This window comes from Monodelphis domestica, chromosome 1 (genome assembly GCF_027887165.1).
Source record: "Monodelphis domestica isolate mMonDom1 chromosome 1, mMonDom1.pri, whole genome shotgun sequence".
Taxonomy (NCBI): domain Eukaryota; kingdom Metazoa; phylum Chordata; class Mammalia; order Didelphimorphia; family Didelphidae; genus Monodelphis; species Monodelphis domestica.
In genome coordinates this window covers 62,309,520-62,327,157 of record NC_077227.1, presented here as the reverse complement: position 1 = coordinate 62,327,157, position 17,638 = coordinate 62,309,520, and positions in this window count along the sequence as shown.

The following is a 17,638-nucleotide window of genomic DNA, read 5'->3' as shown; positions in this document are numbered from 1 at the left end:
ACCTAACTTCCTCCTATATAAATATATACTTATCTGATAGAAGCTACTTATATATGTATATATACATGCCACACATAGGCATGAATATGTTGAGAGTATTCAAAAGTCTTTGTAGAATTTTAAGTTTATTAAAACATACATGTTATATGTAGTATATTATACATGGTATACAATAGGTAACATCATATGTCACTTACAAATGATAATATATACAATAAAACTTTAAAAACACAATACATGTAGTATAATTACTACATATGTGTATGGATGTATGGTATATATTTTGTTGTTGTTCAGTCATCATAGTCTCATCTGACTCTTCATGATCCCATTTGAGATCTTCTTAGCAAAGATACTGGAGTGGCTTGCCATTTCCTTCTCCAGTTCATTATACAGATGAGGAAACTGAGGTAAACATGGTGTGATGACATGCCCAGGGTCACACAGCTAGTAAGTGTCAGTCAATTTGTACTGGATCATCCTGATTCCGGACCTGAAGCTCTATCCACCTTACCATTTAGATGCCCATGTGTATATATACATATTTCTTTATGTAGTCTCCCTCTCTCTTTTCCTCTCTCTCTTTTTTCTGTCTGTCTGTCTCTGTCTGTCTCTCTTTCTCTGTTTCTCTCTCTCCTTTCTCTCTCTGTCTCTCTCAGTTTACACACACAAACACAATGCAATGCATTACTTTGAAACATTAAGGTTGGTGGTAAGACGTTGGCATGTGTTATAAAGGGAGGTTAAAGAATATCTTGGAACTCTTGCTAACAGGATTTATCTCCCATCTGTTTGAGAGGCATAGACAGAAAGAAGGGGCCCTTTGGGGTTCAGAGAAGAGAGAGATCTGAGTTGGCTGGAGTAGTCTGGGTCAGCTTTCTGGAGGCTATGGGACTTGAACTGAAGGACAGGAGAATTTGGACTGGAAGTCAAGACAACTTGGGTTTGAATCCCACCATAGACACTTGCTACTGGTATGACACCATAAAGGGCAAGTCATTTAACCTCTCAGCCTCAGTTTCCCCATATATAAAAGGGAGGCAGTAAGGATTCCTCCCTCATTGGGTTATTGTGGGAAGTAAGCAATTAAATGGCATAGAGGTGGATTTAGAGTCAGGAAGACCTCAGTTAAATCCTGCCTTCCGCACCAACTAGCTGTGTGACTGAACAAACCCCTTAATCTGTTTGCCTTAACTTCCTCCTGCATACAGTGAGGCTAACAATGGCACCTACCTTACAGGGTTGTTGTGAGAAATGAAAGCAATAAAGAACTTTGCAAACCTTAAAAGCAATATAAATGTGTTATTACTGTCCTCATTTTAGGGAGAGAGAGGGTGTGTGCTGATATCAATTTCCTGATTCTGTATATTTCAATCTGCTTCAGTTCATACAAGTCTTCCCATACTTCTCTGAATTCTACATCATTTTTTTTAAACACTTACCAGTACTGTGTTTTGGTTCCAAGGCAAAAGAGCAGAAACAGGCAGGCAATTGTATAAAGTGACTTGTCCAGGCTCACACAGCTAGGAAGTGCCTGAAGTCTGATTTGAAGTCAGGACCTTCTCTATCCACTGAGCCACCTTTCTGCCCTTTTCTTCATCATTGTTTCTTATAGTTTGTTTAGCCATTCCCTGACTGATGGCTCATTCTAGAGGCAGCAAGTATGAATGCTTGCCAGATCACTTTCCCCCTAGATAGCTTGTCTTCAAACACTGGGAAAAAAGTGAGCACATCTGCTCCCCTATAACATAAGAGAAAGAGCTTGGTGAATTGGTGAACCTTTAAAATTACACACACACACACACACACACACACACGCACACACACACACACACACACACACACGGAGTCTACAGGTGCATTTTGGACTCTTGGATCAAAAATTGAGACCTGGAAAGAAAGGGCAGAGTTATCAAGTTCAGCCATTTAGTTTTACAGATGAGGAAACTGAGTTTGAGAGAGAGTAAATGGCGGGATCAAGCCACAAAGGGGCAGGGGCAGAGTCAGAATCCAAATCCAGGGTCCTGATGTGTGAATTCTGCATTTGTATAGTATGTAGTGCATCTATGTAGAGAGCCAAGCTCATATGTGAGTGTTCTTGTGTGCCTGGGCATATACTCAAAATAGTTGAATGTTTCCATAGCAACCACTGGGAATAAGAGCAGACATTTCTAGTTTCCAAAAAAAGAGTTCTTTAATTTACTTATTGTTTTAGTTTTTCCACCCTTCCTCCCTCTTTCCTCCCCTCTCTTCTTCCTTCTCTGTTTTCCCCCTCTGCCTCTGCCTCTTCCTCCCTCCCTCCCTCCCTCCTTCCCTTCCTTGCTTCCTTGCTTCCTTCCTTTCCTTGCTTCCTTCCTTCCTTCCTTGCTTCCTTCCTTGCTTCCTTCCTTGCTTGCTTGCTTCCTTCCTTCCTTCCTTCCTCCCTCCCTCCCTCCCTTCCTTCCTTCCTTACTTCCTTCCTTTCTTCCTTCCTTCCTTCCTTCCTTCCTTTCTTTCTTTCTTTCTTTCTTTCTTTCTTTCTTTCTTTCTTTCTTTCTTTCTTTCTTTCTTTCTTTCTTTCTTTCTTTCTTTCTTTCTTTCTTTCTTTCTTTCTTTCTTTCTTTCTTTCTTTCTTTCTTTCTTTCTTTCTTTCTTTCTTTCTTTCTTTCTTTCTTTCTTTCTTTCTTTCTTTCTTTCTTTCTTTCTTTCTTTCTTTCTTTCTTTCTTTCTTCCTTCCTTCCTTCCTTCCTTCCTTCCTTCCTTCCTTCCTTCCTTCCTTCCTTCCTTCCTTCCTTCCTTCCTTCCTTCCTTCCTTCCTTCCTTCCTTCCTTCCTTCTTCTTCTTCTTCTTCTTCTTCTTCTTCTTCTTCTTCTTCTTCTTCTTCTTCTTCTTCTTCTTCTTCTTCTTCTTCTTCTTCTTCTTCTTCTTCTTCTTCTTCTTCTTCTTCTTCTTCTTCTTCTTCTTCTTCTTCTTCTTCTTCTTCTTCTTCTTCTTCTTCTTCTTCTTTCTCCTCCTCCTCCTTTACTATCTGTCAGTCTCAATTATAAGACAGAAGAGCAATAAAGGTCTAGAAAATTGAGATTAGGTAATTTGCCCAGAGTCACACAGTTAGGAACTATGTGAGACCAGATTTGAATCCTGGTCCTCCCAGCTCCAGGCCTGGAGCTTTATCCACTGTGTTATCTAACTGCTCCTTCCTAGGCTTTTTGTAATTATTCAACTCCCATCTCAATTCTTATTTTCTCTTAAATTTGCTTGAATTTGTTTAAAATTACCCTGAAAATCCCAGAATAAGAACAAATGGCAGAGATAATTTAGTTTAGTTCCTACACCTCATAGTGGTCAAACAAATTGCCCAGGGTCACACAGGTAGTAAACTGCAGAGGCAGAATTAAAACCCAGGATTGCTGATTGCAGATCCAGTACTCTGATCACTAGACCACATTGTGCAACCTGGAGCATCAGGTGACACCTTCCAAATGAAGGCAATTTGCCAGCCCCACTCTCTTATCAGGGCTAAGACTGGAAATTGGGACTGGAAAGAACATAAAACCAGAGATGTAACAAGAAAATCTTGGACATGATGGTCCTTGGGCAATAGCAGGAGAAAAAATCCATGAGGATGCTCTTCTGAGAGACGGCTTCCATTATCCCAAGTTATCATCTCAAATCCTGCTTCTAATTCTTCTTTTGGATGTCTCTTCTTAAGATGCCTTTAAGACAGCTATTTTACTAAGAGTATTTGCTATCATTTATATGGATCTTTGAGGTTTGCAATTCATAACACATACAATACTTTATTTTGTTTCATCCTCACAACAATCCTATGAGGCAAGTACAATTATTATTATTATTTCTTAAAAAAAATTTTACCTTCCATTTTTGAATTAATATTGTGTATTTGGCTCCAAGGCAGAAGAGTGGTAAGACTGGTAAGGATCAGGCAATGGAGGTTAAGTGACTTGCACAGGGTCACTCATGTAGGAAGTACCTGAGGCCAGAAAGGGCTATTATTATCCCCATTTTACAGCCGAGAAAACTGAGGCTAAGAGAGGCAAGTAACTTGTTCAGGATTACACAGGTAATGAGTATCTGATTTGAACCTAAATCTTCCTGATTCCAGGTCCAGCATCACCAGGCTGCCTCATGACATGCCTAAGCCACTTTTCCTTTGGGATAAATGTCCACCCCCCCACCGCCGAGAAAAATGTCCCTTCTCTGGATGCTAATTCTCATCCAGCACTCCAGCACTTACTGACTTTACCACAGAATTGAATGAATAGGCATACACTGTTTTGTACAGTTCCCTAATTATTGCATATTTATGAGCCAAGTCTTCCTGTCTAGGAAGACTATAACCTTCTCAAGGACAGAGGGCACATCATCTCCTTCTCCTTGGTCCTCAGAGCTTCTAGCACAGGGCTGGGCACCTTGAAAATGCTTAATAAAAAACTCATTACATTTGGCTGAAGTCAACTTTAAAAAGGAATAAGAGGGGAGAAGGGATGGCAGCGGTCCCAATGAAAACATCTGGATTGGGAGGAGCTGGGGAGGGACTGGAAGGTCCACAACAGCTCCATTGGAATGGGTTGGGGGATGTCAGCAGGCCATTCAAAGACCCAGATATAGCTGACAGCATCTTTGTAGGAGGTGTAAAACATCACTCTTGCTCCTGGGAATTTATTGCTTAGAAACAAATGGTTTTGAATAGAGGAGAAAGAGAAACTGTCCCTGTGGGTGTGTTTATTTGGATGGTGTTTCCTCTTTGGTCCATAAACAGTGATGGCTATAAACCTGGCTCCTGTCCCAGCAGCGCCCGCAGGGTTTGGAGGACCCAGGAAAGGAGGCAGCCAGTGTGTCTGTGGTTAGAGCCTGAGGACTCTATGGCAAAACAATTTCCAGAGGAAGAAGGATATAGTTTAAACTTATCCTACAACCTTCTTTGGCTCCAGGCAAGATGGTAAAGGAAGTCAGGTTTGCCTTTGGAGCCTCTTCACCCACTTTCTCTGCTTCTCTGCTCCTTCCTCTGCCCAGTGCTTCTTCAAGATTCAGCCTAGCAGAGCCCTGTTCTGCTCTCACCCAAGAGATGGCCCATCTGCTAAGTCCATTGACTCATTGATGACATCACTTCTCTCTGGCTCTCAATTTTCCCATCTGTAAAATAAAGGGGGATGGGAAAGATGATCTCTAAGGCCTCTCTTTCAGCTATGATTCTTGTGACCTGATGATTGATTATAAGGATTAGCTGGAAAAACCTTGATGGGGTTAGTATCTGTATTCATTGGCGGGCATACCCATTGATGACACATTGATCAGCTTCTGCTTGTCTCATCACCACCTGCCTAGAATAGAACTTCTAGTCCAACCTCCTACTTTTACTGATGAAGAAAGTGAGGCTCATCAAGGGAAGTGACTTGCTCAAGATCACTCAGCTGGTGTGGCAGAACTGGGACTGGAATACCACTGCCCTGTGCCAACTCGATGTTGAGTTCTTACATGCATACATAAGAATGCAATGCCCACGCATGCACACAATGCAAACATAATCCATGACATACAAGTGAGTATATCTATATAAACATGTATGTACATGTTTTTCAGAGGAGACTTTCAAGACAGATCCCTGCATTCCTTAAGGACCATACTTGGGCATCCCAAGATTGCAGATGGTAAGGGGCACACAACCCTTGTCTGCCTGGCAGATGTGGGGATGGCAGGCTAGGAAACCTAATTGCACTGGAGCTCACCTCCCCTTGGCTGGGCATTAGTGAATGCTATTTGCTGACCCATAAGGACATATTTATCCGCAGGAGACACAACAACATGTCAGAGGCTGAGGATAACCGGACTTGGCCGAACTAGTCCTGGATGGACTTCACAAATAGTGAGAGTTTAAAGTCCAGAATGTCAGAGCTGGAAGGGACCCCAGCGACTAGCTAGTATAGCCCTTCTCCTCTGGCATGTGGAGAAACAAGAGCTCAGAAAAGTTCAGTGACTCGTTCAAGGTCATACAATACAATGGCAAAGCTAGGATAAGAATCAGGATTATTACACTCTCTCATGCTACCGGAAGGGAACCCAAGAGGTCAGGCAACAGGGGTAGAAGATAAAGTGCCTGAAACTCATCTTCCTAAGTTCAAATCTGGCCTCAGACTCCTATTAGCTGTGAACCTGGGTAAATCATTTCATCCTCTTTGCCTCAGTTTCTTCATCTATAGAATGAACTGGAAAAGGAAATGACAGTATCTTTGCCAAGAAAACCCCAAATGGATTCACAAAAGTCAAACATTGTATATATTATTTTTCTGGTTCCATATAGGTTCCTATAAATCTTCCTTTGCTTCTCAGAATTATTCATAACTGTTGTTTCTTCTGCATTGCCTGGCCATTCTTCAACACAGCCCGGGGTGTCTACTTTGTTTCAAGTTCTTTGCTAATGTAAAAAGTGCTACTACGAATATTGTATAGAATTGTGCTGAAAATAATTGTAAAGTGGTTAGCACAGTACCTGGCATATACTAAGTGCTAGGAAGTGTTGTTATTATTTTTAATTATTACAATGATGATTTCAGTGCCCATTTTCTGCCGTTAACCTCCGCCCCACCACTTCTATCCATATTCTTAGCAATATGAATGAAAGGATATGGACATTTTAGTTATTTTTTGAAAAATAAACATGATGCCACCTTTTTTCCAGATGGGTTAGACCAGTTTAAAACTCTACCAACAGTATATCAGTGGGACAGGTAGGTGGCTCAGTGAGACGAGAGGTCTTGGGTTCAAATGTGATCCCAGATACTTCCTAGATAGTAATTTAACCCCCACTGCCCAGCTCTTACCACTTTTCTATACCATCAGTTCCAAGCCAGAAGGGAAGGGTTTAAAAAAAAAGAAAAAAGAACTCCTTTTCCCCATCACTGAGTTAGAGGGGAAGTCAGGGAGGTGGGGAGAGACATCTTAAGCTCCCAGCTACACCTCATTGCAAAGAGCTGATCTCCATCCCCCAATCCCATGGTTTAACCTCAGTCCTTCCAGATGTCATCTAAGCCCATTTCCTCTGGTTCTAGCCTGACTGGGGGGTTGAAAGGGTAGAAGAAAAAACAGCTGTAGGATCACCTCCTGGTCCCCTGACCATCTGGGATTCCCCAGAGTGATGGGAAGCCTGAGGCTTAAACCCAGCAGGACAGTAAGACCCCTTCCTTCTCTGAGTCAAGCCTGCACACTGAAAATTCCCCATTTTGATCTTACTCTATTGAGTATTGGGATCTCTCCTACAGATTTCTAACAAGTCTTGCACCTTCAAGGCCACCAAAAGATTCTTCTTTCTTCCCTAAAACGCTCTTCCTTTGGGTTCAGTGATCATTTCTATGTCAATAATTCCCAGATATATTGATGTAGCCCCAAACTCTCCCCTGAGAGAGGCTGTCCAGTCTCACAACTGGATGTGTCTCTTAGAAATCTCAAACTCAACATATCCAAAGCAGAACTCATTATCTCCCCATCTCCCCATCTCTCCCCTTTTCTAAGTTTCAAAGACACTGCCACATTCTCCCAGTCACCCAGGCTTGCAGCCTCAGTCTTGCCCTCTCTGTTTTCCCATCTTCTATTTTATCCATTAACCCAGAAGTCCTCATGGTTCAGGCCCCCATGGCCTCACAACTGGACTGTTGTAATAGCTGGCTGGTTAAGCTTCCCTTCCTTGAGTCCCCTGCCACTTGAATTTTTCCTTCATTCCAATTCATCCCTCACTCAATTTCCAAAGCGATATGCCTAAAGGACAGGTCTTGATCACTTCACCTCTTCCCTCATTCAATAAACCCCAGTGGCTCCCTATTACTTTCAGAACCAGATATAAAATCTCTCTTTTGAATTTCAAAACCCTTCATACCCTGGCTTTATTCTACCTCTAGAAGAAGGACTGATGGGATCTGGAAGCAGATTGAAGCATACTTTTTTTTTTTTACTTTCTTTCCAGTACTCTAACTCTTTCCTCCCCCTCCACATACTCTATGATCCAGCAACACAGATTATTTGAGATGTTTGTCACATGTGATTGTCTCTTTCCTAACTCTGTGATTCTTTATTGGCTGTCTCATGGGTCTAGAATGCCCTTAAAAAAAACCCAAACCAAACCTTACCTTCTGTCTTAGAATTAATATTATGTATTAGTTTCAAGGCAGGAGAGCAATCAGGGCTAGGCAATGGGGTTAAGTGACTCACCTAAGGTCACACAGCTAGGAAATGTCTGAATCCAGATTTGAACCAAGGACCTCTAGTCTCCAGCCTAGCTCTCTATCTACTGCCCAGAATGCTTTTACTCCACCACTTCTGCTTGCTGGATTCCTTTGCTTTCTTCAAGACTCAGCTCAAATTCTATCTTTCCTGGTCTCTCCCTTGTTATTTCCCATCCTCAAGATTTTTGCACTGTAAAAAGATCACTACCCCTTTTGCACTGTATATATCTTATCTGTACACAGTGGTTTGCATACTGTTGCCCATGTTGGAACATGAGCTCTTTGAGGCCAGGGACTGTTTTTGCATTTCTTTGAATCCTCAGCACTTAGCTGGGGAGAGGCAGGTGTGGGCAGGTAGTTAAGTGGTGCCATAATACATGGCCTGGAGTCAGGAAGCCTCACCTTCCTGAATCCAAATCTGGACTCAGACGCTTACTAGCTGCATGACCCTGGGCAAGCCACTTAACTCTGCCTCGGTTTCCTCATCTGTACAATAGGCTAACGAAGGAAATGGCAAATCACTCCAGTATTTCTGCCAAGAAACACCAAATGGGGTCACAAAAAGTCAGATACTACTAAAAATGATCTGCCAACAGTAGCATTCAGCACAATGCCTGGCACACAGTAAATGCTTGCTAAATGCTTATTTGTTGTCTTGATTCTTGAGGCCGACCTCTCATTCTGCAGTGATCCCTTCTAGACTGATACCAAAAGAACTGAAGATCTGAAGATTTCCCCCACTCTAAATTTCCCTCTCACAATTCCTCAAACTTCCTCTTTCCTCAAACTCACCTCCCCTTGACCCATTCAGGACACAAACCCTTAGAAGAAAAAGAGCATGTGTATATCATTTTCTGGTTTACAGAGTATTTCCCCTAATAACAACTCAGGAAGGGAGGCAGACCAAGAATACCAGATGATACTATGGAAAGAATATTGGATTTGGAGTCAAAAAAGAACCTCCCCCTCTCACTTATTTCTTCTGTGACTTTGAAAAAGTCCTTCAGCCTTTAAGGCCCTGCATTGCTTCATCTGTACAAATAAGGAGTTGGGAGAAGATATCCTCCAAGGCCCCTTCTAGGGAGAAGTGGATGAGCTCACTATTGTTCCCATTTTATAGAAGATAAAAGTGGGGTAGAGAGACTTCCTCTGAGAGGCAGAAGAGGAAGGCCAGTTTTCTGATCGTAAGTTGAGTGGTTATCCCAGCCCATTGCCTCTCCTGGTCTTTTCTGTCTTTGAGTGTGCCCTCAGTTACCCACTCCTGGAGGCTGAGGTCCAGCGTTGGCTTTTTGATGGTGAGGATGAGAAAATTCTTCCTCTTGTCTAACCTGCGTCCCTGTAACCCAATCCATTTCCCCCGATGGGTCCCAAGGATGCGCTGATGAGGTTCCCTTTGACACCCAGGCCCCAAGGGACAAGGGTATCTCTGAGATAGCACGCAGGGATCATGGTGTCTTTTCCAAGTGCTGGAACTCTGCTGCCATGGGCCAGGGCCAACTCCAGCACTGAGAATTCCAACTAATCCCCACTTTCAAAGGCCAGTTGAGCTGCTCTGCTGAGGACAGCAATTTAGTTAGGCAGAGAGACTGGGGGAGGGAAAGGAGCTGCCACCATCACCTGCCCTTTCTACTTATCCCTCCAGCCCCCACTGGCAGACAACTGTGGATGTCCTCAAAGGATCAAGTCTCAGGACCCTGTAGCTACAGCTAAGGATAGTAACACGGAGAAGTAGAGAGGCATCAGAAAGGGGAGGTAGAGTGTCTAATTGGCCCTCATCCAGAGCTCCTCCGTGATCTTTGGAGACAGATGTTCCCTAAATGGAGTTAAAGGCAGCCTATTTCCCAAGACTCCTTTCCTCACAGTCAACTTATTTTATTCCCACAGAGGCACACCTCAGGGATTAGTGTTGGGATGATAAAAACATTACCCACGGAATTTTTTTAAACCCTCACCTTCCATCTTAGAGTTAAGACTGTGTATTGGTTCCAAGACAGAAGGGTGGTAAGGACTAGGCAATGGGGGTCAAGTGACTTGCCCAGGGTCACACATTTCTGTCCATGTAAGTCTGGCAACTCTTGGGGAGGGGGCAATTCCAATCCAATCCAATTCAATACACATTCATTGCACACCTGCTGTTGGTAGGGCATCCCCTACACCGTTGTTTGTGGGTGATATTGTGTTGATTATCTCAAGCCCTGGAGCACTACAGAGTTTTCTGCATGAGATCCACAACCACTTAGAAGAAGAACTCAGTCCAACTATCCACTCAGGGAAAAAGAAGCAGATGAAGAAGTCCTGTTGTACTGACTCTGATATATTACTGAATGGACAACCCACAGAACTTGCATATCAGTGCATATGTCCTATTATACAGATGTTGAAAATGGACCATGCATCGAAGAGGGGAAGAGAGTGGGCTGGGAAATTTAGGAAATGACAGGGTCCTTTTCATTACCTTAAACTTCTTTCTTTAACAAAGGCTTATATTTTTCTGATAGGGAGAGGTAACATGACAAAATGGACAGAAATCTGGCCTCAGAGCCAGGATGGACTGGGTTTTTATCTCACCTCCACACATATTGTCTATGTGACCCTGGACAAGTCACTTAATCTAGAAGGGTTCCAGTCAACTGTCAACGACTGCAGTGGTAGAAGAGAAGATGCTGTTCTACATTGGTAGAAGTAGTCTCCTCATCTGAGAATTCTATTTATCAGTGAAATTATAGGTCTATCTACTCCCTCTTTCCATCCTAATTTTTTTTGGTATCACTCCCTGGTTTCTTGACATGGAATCATACATTTTATGCATAATTAAAATGACTATCAAAAAGAGGGCAATGGTGGGGAACATGGTATATATGCATACATTGACTCACTAGAAATAAGGAATTATAAAGAAAAATGAATATAGATATCTTAAATATGAGTAAAGTATCAGTTTCCTCATGCAGAGAGAGTAAGGAATAACTGGTGAACTAGACCTTCGTACTCCATTGAAATTCTCTTAATGTAAAAGTGAGGCTTGGGAGAATAACAGAACACTGGGGTAGATCCCCATGGTGAACTTGTGGAAGGACATAGATAGATGGACAGACATGAAATCCTAAGTCCATTTGAATACTGTGTATCATCAAGGCACTGGGGACCAAAAGAGGAAGTAAAAAATAGTTTCTTTCCTGCTCAAGGAGCTTGCATTCTATTGGGTGGGTACAATATTCACAAAGATAATAAAAACATGATAATTTGAGAACGTAGAGATTATTACCAATGAGGGGTGTCAGGATGTCTTCTGTAGGAGTCAGCAGTTGAACTGAGCCTTGAAAGAAATTAAGGAGATCAGAGTGTAGATTCTGGGCATGGGAGACAGTCTAGGCAGAGTCATGAGACTGTGATCTCTTCTCTTTGACTTGGGATCCAAGAATACTCTCTGGCTGGTGTTAGGGGAATAGGTAGCCTGTTGCTGGGAATAGAATTTCTTTCTGGGTGAAGCCGTCCTAATAATTCATTTTTTAATTTTTAACTTAAAAAATGTTCAGTTATATGTAGAAACAATTTTTGATAATTGTTATCTGACATTTTGACATCTAGATTCTTTCCCTTCCTCCTCCCCTGCCCCTATCTCTGAGGCAGTAAATAATATGATATAGGTTATATGATATAGTGCTGTTATGCAATACATATTTCTATATTTCTCATGTTGTCAAAGAAGACACAGATCTCACATACAACAAAAAAACTCATGAGGGAAATAAAGTGAAAAGTGACAAGCTTGGATCTGCAATCAGACTCTAACAGTTCCTTTTTGGCATTTTTCATTGTGAGTCCCTTGAAGTTATCTTGGAACCTTGCTTTGCTGGTTGATCATCATACAATATTTCTCTTACTATAATACAATGTTCTCCTGGTTCTGTTTATTTCAATTTGCATCAGTTCAATAAAGTCATTCCAGATTTTTTCTGAAGTCAAAATGTTCATCATTTCTTATGGCACAATAATATTATTCTATTACAACCAAATACTTCAATTTGTTCATTTATTCTCCAATCGATGGACACCCCCCCCCCCCCAGTTTCCAATTCTTTGCCTCCAGAAAAAGAACTGCTAAAAATATTTTTGTGCAACTAAGTTCTTTTCCCCTATGTCTATTCTCTTTGTAATATAGATCCAGGAGTGGTATTTCTGGGTCAAAAGATGTGCATGGTTTTATGGCTATCTTGATCATTTCAGAAGTGAGCTCATGCCATTAACCTCATAACCATAGGGTGCTAATACAGCCTTGGATTTATGTGTCATTCATATTTTTTATATACATTGTCTAAGCTGGTCTCACATGAACCTTACTCCACCTTTGTGGTAACCAGACATGAGCAGAGGAAATGAGTCACTAAGGTTTATCCAAAATCATATAATTCGTCAGTAGAACCACAGGATTTTTGTAGGCTGACTTACTTCTTCAGGCTCTGTACAGATGGAGAAGAAATGGTGGGGTAGGACAGGGAATGAGAAGGACTTCAGAGTTACACTCTTAAGACAAGCTTCAAGACTTATTTTTATCAGCACTGACTTTAGTATGGTATGGCGAGAAAAAAATAGAATCTAAAATGAGAATTGTTGTGTGATTATTCAGTCGTTTTTGACTCTTTGTGATTCTGTGGACCACGTGGAGTTTTCTTGGCAAGGATGCTGGAGTGGTTTGCCATTTCTTGGCAAGGATAATGGAGTGGTTTGCTATTTCCTTCTCCAGAGGCAAAAAAGGTTAAGAGACTTGTCCAGGATCATGCAGCTATAAAGTATTTAAGGCCAAATTTGAATGTGGGTCTTTCTGACTGGAGGCTCAGTGAACCATCTAGCTTGTCTCTAACTAGAGATCTGGGTTCAAATCCTCTGATTACTTACTTTTTGTATGTTTTTGCCTAAATTTTTGACCTCTATGAGACTCAGTTTCTTTACTTATAAATGAGGGGTTCAGAGTAGATGACCTCTAAGGTCCCTTCTGACCCAATCTCTATGATCCTACAATTCTCTCAATTAGATGGAGTCCAGTTTTCCAAGTTTGTCTTGCTATAAAAAAAAATAACCGATTTCTAACCTGAGATTCTTTCTCTCTAGGGGGCAGAGAGATGAGATGCTGTTCACCAAGACTAAACTCAAATGATCAGGTTCCAATGACCACTGTCTTGTCTGAGGTGATTGTAGAAGAGCTAACAACTTGGTTACATATGGTTGTCCCTGGTCCTTACAGTCCTGAAAATTTTCTTTTTTGAATTTTTTGGAAAATTTTATTTAATTAGTTAATTTAGAATATTTTCCCATGGTTACATGATTCATGTTCTTTCCCTCCCCTCCTCAGACCTCCCCCCTCCCCCATAGCCAATGAGTTGTTCCATTGGGTTTTACATGTGTCATTGATCAAGACCCATTTCCATATTATTGATAATTGCACTAGGGTGATTGTTTAGAGTTTACATCCCCAGTCATATCCCCATTGATCCATGTGATCAAGCACTTGTTTTTCTTCTGTGTTTCTGCTCCCACAGTTCTTTCTCTGGATGTGGATAACGTTCTTTCTCATAAGTCCCTCAGAATTGTCCTGGATCATTGCATTGCTGCTAGTAGAGAAGACCATTACATTCGATTGTGCCACAGTGTATACATCTCTGTGTATAAGGTTCTCCTGGTACTGCTCCTTTCGCTCTGCATCCATTCCTAGAGGTTGTTCCAGTTCACATGGAATTCCTCCAACTCATTATTCCTTTGGGCACAATAGTATTCCATCACAATCAGATACCACAATTTGTTCAGTCATTCCCCAATGGAAGGGCATCCCCTCATTCCTGCAAAGTTTCTTCTTCAGAAATTCACTGTTTTCTCAATGAAAATCCATGGAAAGAATCAGAATCTCAATCTCAAATTTGTGCCTTCTCTATCCCAGGGTATTTTGAGAGCTTTTTCCCTGCCATGCCCTGGCTTGGGAGTGGGGGAAAGCATTCCTTCATTGGTGTCAACAGCTTAGGATTTATTTACCTGTGTGTTGCAGCATATAAATGATGCATCATTGCAGTATTCCCCTTATAAGCAGCTCCCAATCCATCTTGTCACCCTTACTTCCATCCCTGACTCACGGGTGTCAAGGACTTTTCAATTAAACACTTATTAAGAGTCTAACTACTGTGTGCAAAATATTATAATGCCTTGGGAATACAAAGTCAAGAATGAAAGTTTCTGGAGGCAATTAGATGGCTCCATGGATAGAGAGCCATGCTTGGAGACAGGAGGTCCTGGGTTCAAATCTAACCTCAAATACTTCCTAGGTATGTGAACCTGGGCAAGTCACTTAATCCCCATTGCCTCACCGTTACTGCTCTTCTGCCTTGGAATACACAGTATTTATTCTAAGATGGAAAGTAAGGGTTCAAAAAAAAAAAGAATGAAAGTTTCTTGCTCCCCAGGGTCTTTTGTTCTAACAAGAAGAAATAACATAAACAAAGCACTAAATATTTTTGAAATGATGTGGAAAGGGAAAGGACCAAACATGGTCCTCTCTAGCAATATGTGAGGGGGGAAAGAACCCTTTGAGTGGAAAGGGGAGCAAGAAAGGACCAGGGAAAGACAGATAGAGGAGGTCATCATTCAACTGCCATTAAGTGTCTACTGTGTGCGAGGCACTGGGATAAGTGCTGTGGATAACAAAGAATGATAAAATGATAACAAACACACCAGTCCAATCTAATGGGGGAAATAGCAGGCAGACAGCTCTGTATAAATGAGATGTATGCAGAATAAATTGGGAGCCATTTCAAAGGCACTGATGAGGGAGCAAAGCTTTCTGCCGAAGAGAAGTCTTGAAGGAAACCAGGAATCAGATGAAGATGGGGAAAAGGGTCATGTCCAGGCATGGGATCAATCTATTTAAAATACTTACGGGTGGGAAATAGTGTCTTGTATTAGGAAAGGCAAGGAAGTCAGGGCCATTGGATTTCAGAGTACATGAATGGGAATAAGACCAGAAAGGTAGGAAGGGGTCCAATTCCGAAGGGTTTTGAAAGCCAGAGGATTTATATTTCATTATGGAGAGAACAGGGAGGCTGTTGTATGGTCAGAAGGTGGCATCTGAGCTGAGCCTTAAAGGAAGGTGAGAGAGAAATTCCAGGCATAGGGACAACTTCAGTGAATGCATGATGGTGGGAGATGGCATATTGGATTCAGGAAGCAGCTTGGTGTTCTCTTTGGCCTGGAATGTGGAAGGTACGAAAGAGAATAATGTAAAGTAACCCGGAAAGGTAGAAAGGATTCACGTCGTGAGGGCCTTCAGTGCTAGGCTATGGAATCAAGAGTTTATCCTAGAGGCCATTGAGTCAGGGTCATTACAACTAACTGCTGCCGGCTTTCTACAAGTGTCTAATCTATAATTCTGTGTCCCACTGTTGTGCCAATAATGCCTACTAAAATGTTTTCTTCTTAAATGCAAGTGTTATCTTTTCAAGGAATATATGAATCAATAGTGCTTGCTATAAAATATATAATATATAAATAAATAATGTATATAACCATAAAAATAATATATAAATAAATAATATATAATATATTAATATAAATATATAATATATAAATATAAAATTGAAAAATATTTTCCACTTGTTTTGGTCATGTCCGACTCTTTATGAATCATTGATGTTTCCTTGGCAAAGATACTGGAGTGGGTTGCCATTTCCTTCTCTAGCTCATTTTACAGATGAGGAAACTGAGGTAAACAGGGGTAAGTGACTTGCCCAGGGTCCCACAGCTAGTAAGTGAGGCCAGATTTGAACTCAGGTCTTCTTTACTCTGGCTGATGTTCTAGCTACTGAACCACCTAACTTTCCCATAGAATGCATACATGGATTCTATAATTGGTATATTGCTATATTGGTAAATGTAGGATTCTATGTACATGTATTACAATATACACATACTAAGAATATACATGGATTCTGTATTGTAATACCAATAAGTTTAGGACTCTATGTCCATGTATTACAATATATACATGCATTCTATATTGGCATATTGGTAAACTTGGGAATTTTCCCCCTTAACGTTACAACCCTGGCAGGAGTTTCCCCCTTCTCTATAGACTCTGCAATAGCATTCATATTTATAATCCTGGGAGGGGAAGCGTTAGAACCTCCACAAAGCTTTTATTTAATCCTTACTTTAGAGAACAACTCAAGGCCAACCAGCTAGATAATTAGGAGCTTTATGAACCCAAGATTCATTCTTAAATGAATTGACAAGCAGTGTGCAAATATTCATTTTTTCCCTCCTTTTGCTTTTCTCCCCCAAACCAGCTGAGGAGCTCTTCTCTGTATTTTCCAAATAATAACTTCATAGATAAATATCTTGCTGGGATCCGACAGCCCCAGAGCACTTGGCGTAATAGACAATAGTAATAGACAAGTCCCTCCACGGAGCCCTTGATGGCTAACATTGGGCAAATCGAGATCTCTAGTCCTCTACGCTCATACCAGTTACTACACTCAGAGACCCTAAAGATTAAATGTGAAGAGGAGCAAGATGGTGATGCCTTGTTTACTACCAATGGATACCTGAGAACTTCATTCCAGCTCCCACTCCCCAATGGAGGGAGCATCTGTAACACGTATCAGAAATTGGATTTTTTTTCCTTTACAGAAAGGGAAACCATCTTTGGAGATGACTATCCTCTCAGTCTAGATGCAGCTTTGAAGGCCTGCTAGACTCATTCCCATTTACACTAGCTGTAAAATAAACATTTTTACTATGGGTCATAATTTATATACATTGTCAGACACATTTATCATATTGCTTTCTTTTCTTCCCCCTTACCTTCCATATTAGAACCAATATTATGTATTTGTTCCAGGGCAGAAGAGTGGTAAAGGTTAGGCAATGGGGGTTAAGTGACTTGCCCAGGGTCTCACAGCTAGGAAGTGTCTGAAGTCAGATTTGAACCAGGACCTCCCGTCTCTAGACCTGGCTCTCTATCCATCTAGCTATCCCTAGTTGATTTCTTTTTACAATTTTCTTTGTTACAAGAGAGTATTAAATGCTGGCAGTAGGGTGTACATAAAGATGCTACTAACATTAAAAAAGAATAACAACAGAACTTTTATTTAAAAAAGAATCATAAGGAGCCAATCTTCCATATCCCCATTTCCATGATGCCCAATATCCTCAGTCATCTAGGAGAATATCTATGCAAAGGGGAGCCCAAGAGGGAGAGCAGAAATCCCCAGTTCAGCCCCATTAATGGGCCTAGATGGAGACACATTGTTCTCTGGATTTCTTTTTGTCACACTATTAAGATACTTCAATCCAGTTAAATTCAATAAGGATTTATTATACTCTGTTTACTATATTTGCATATATTTATTTACTATATATGTAACTATATTATCCTATATTTT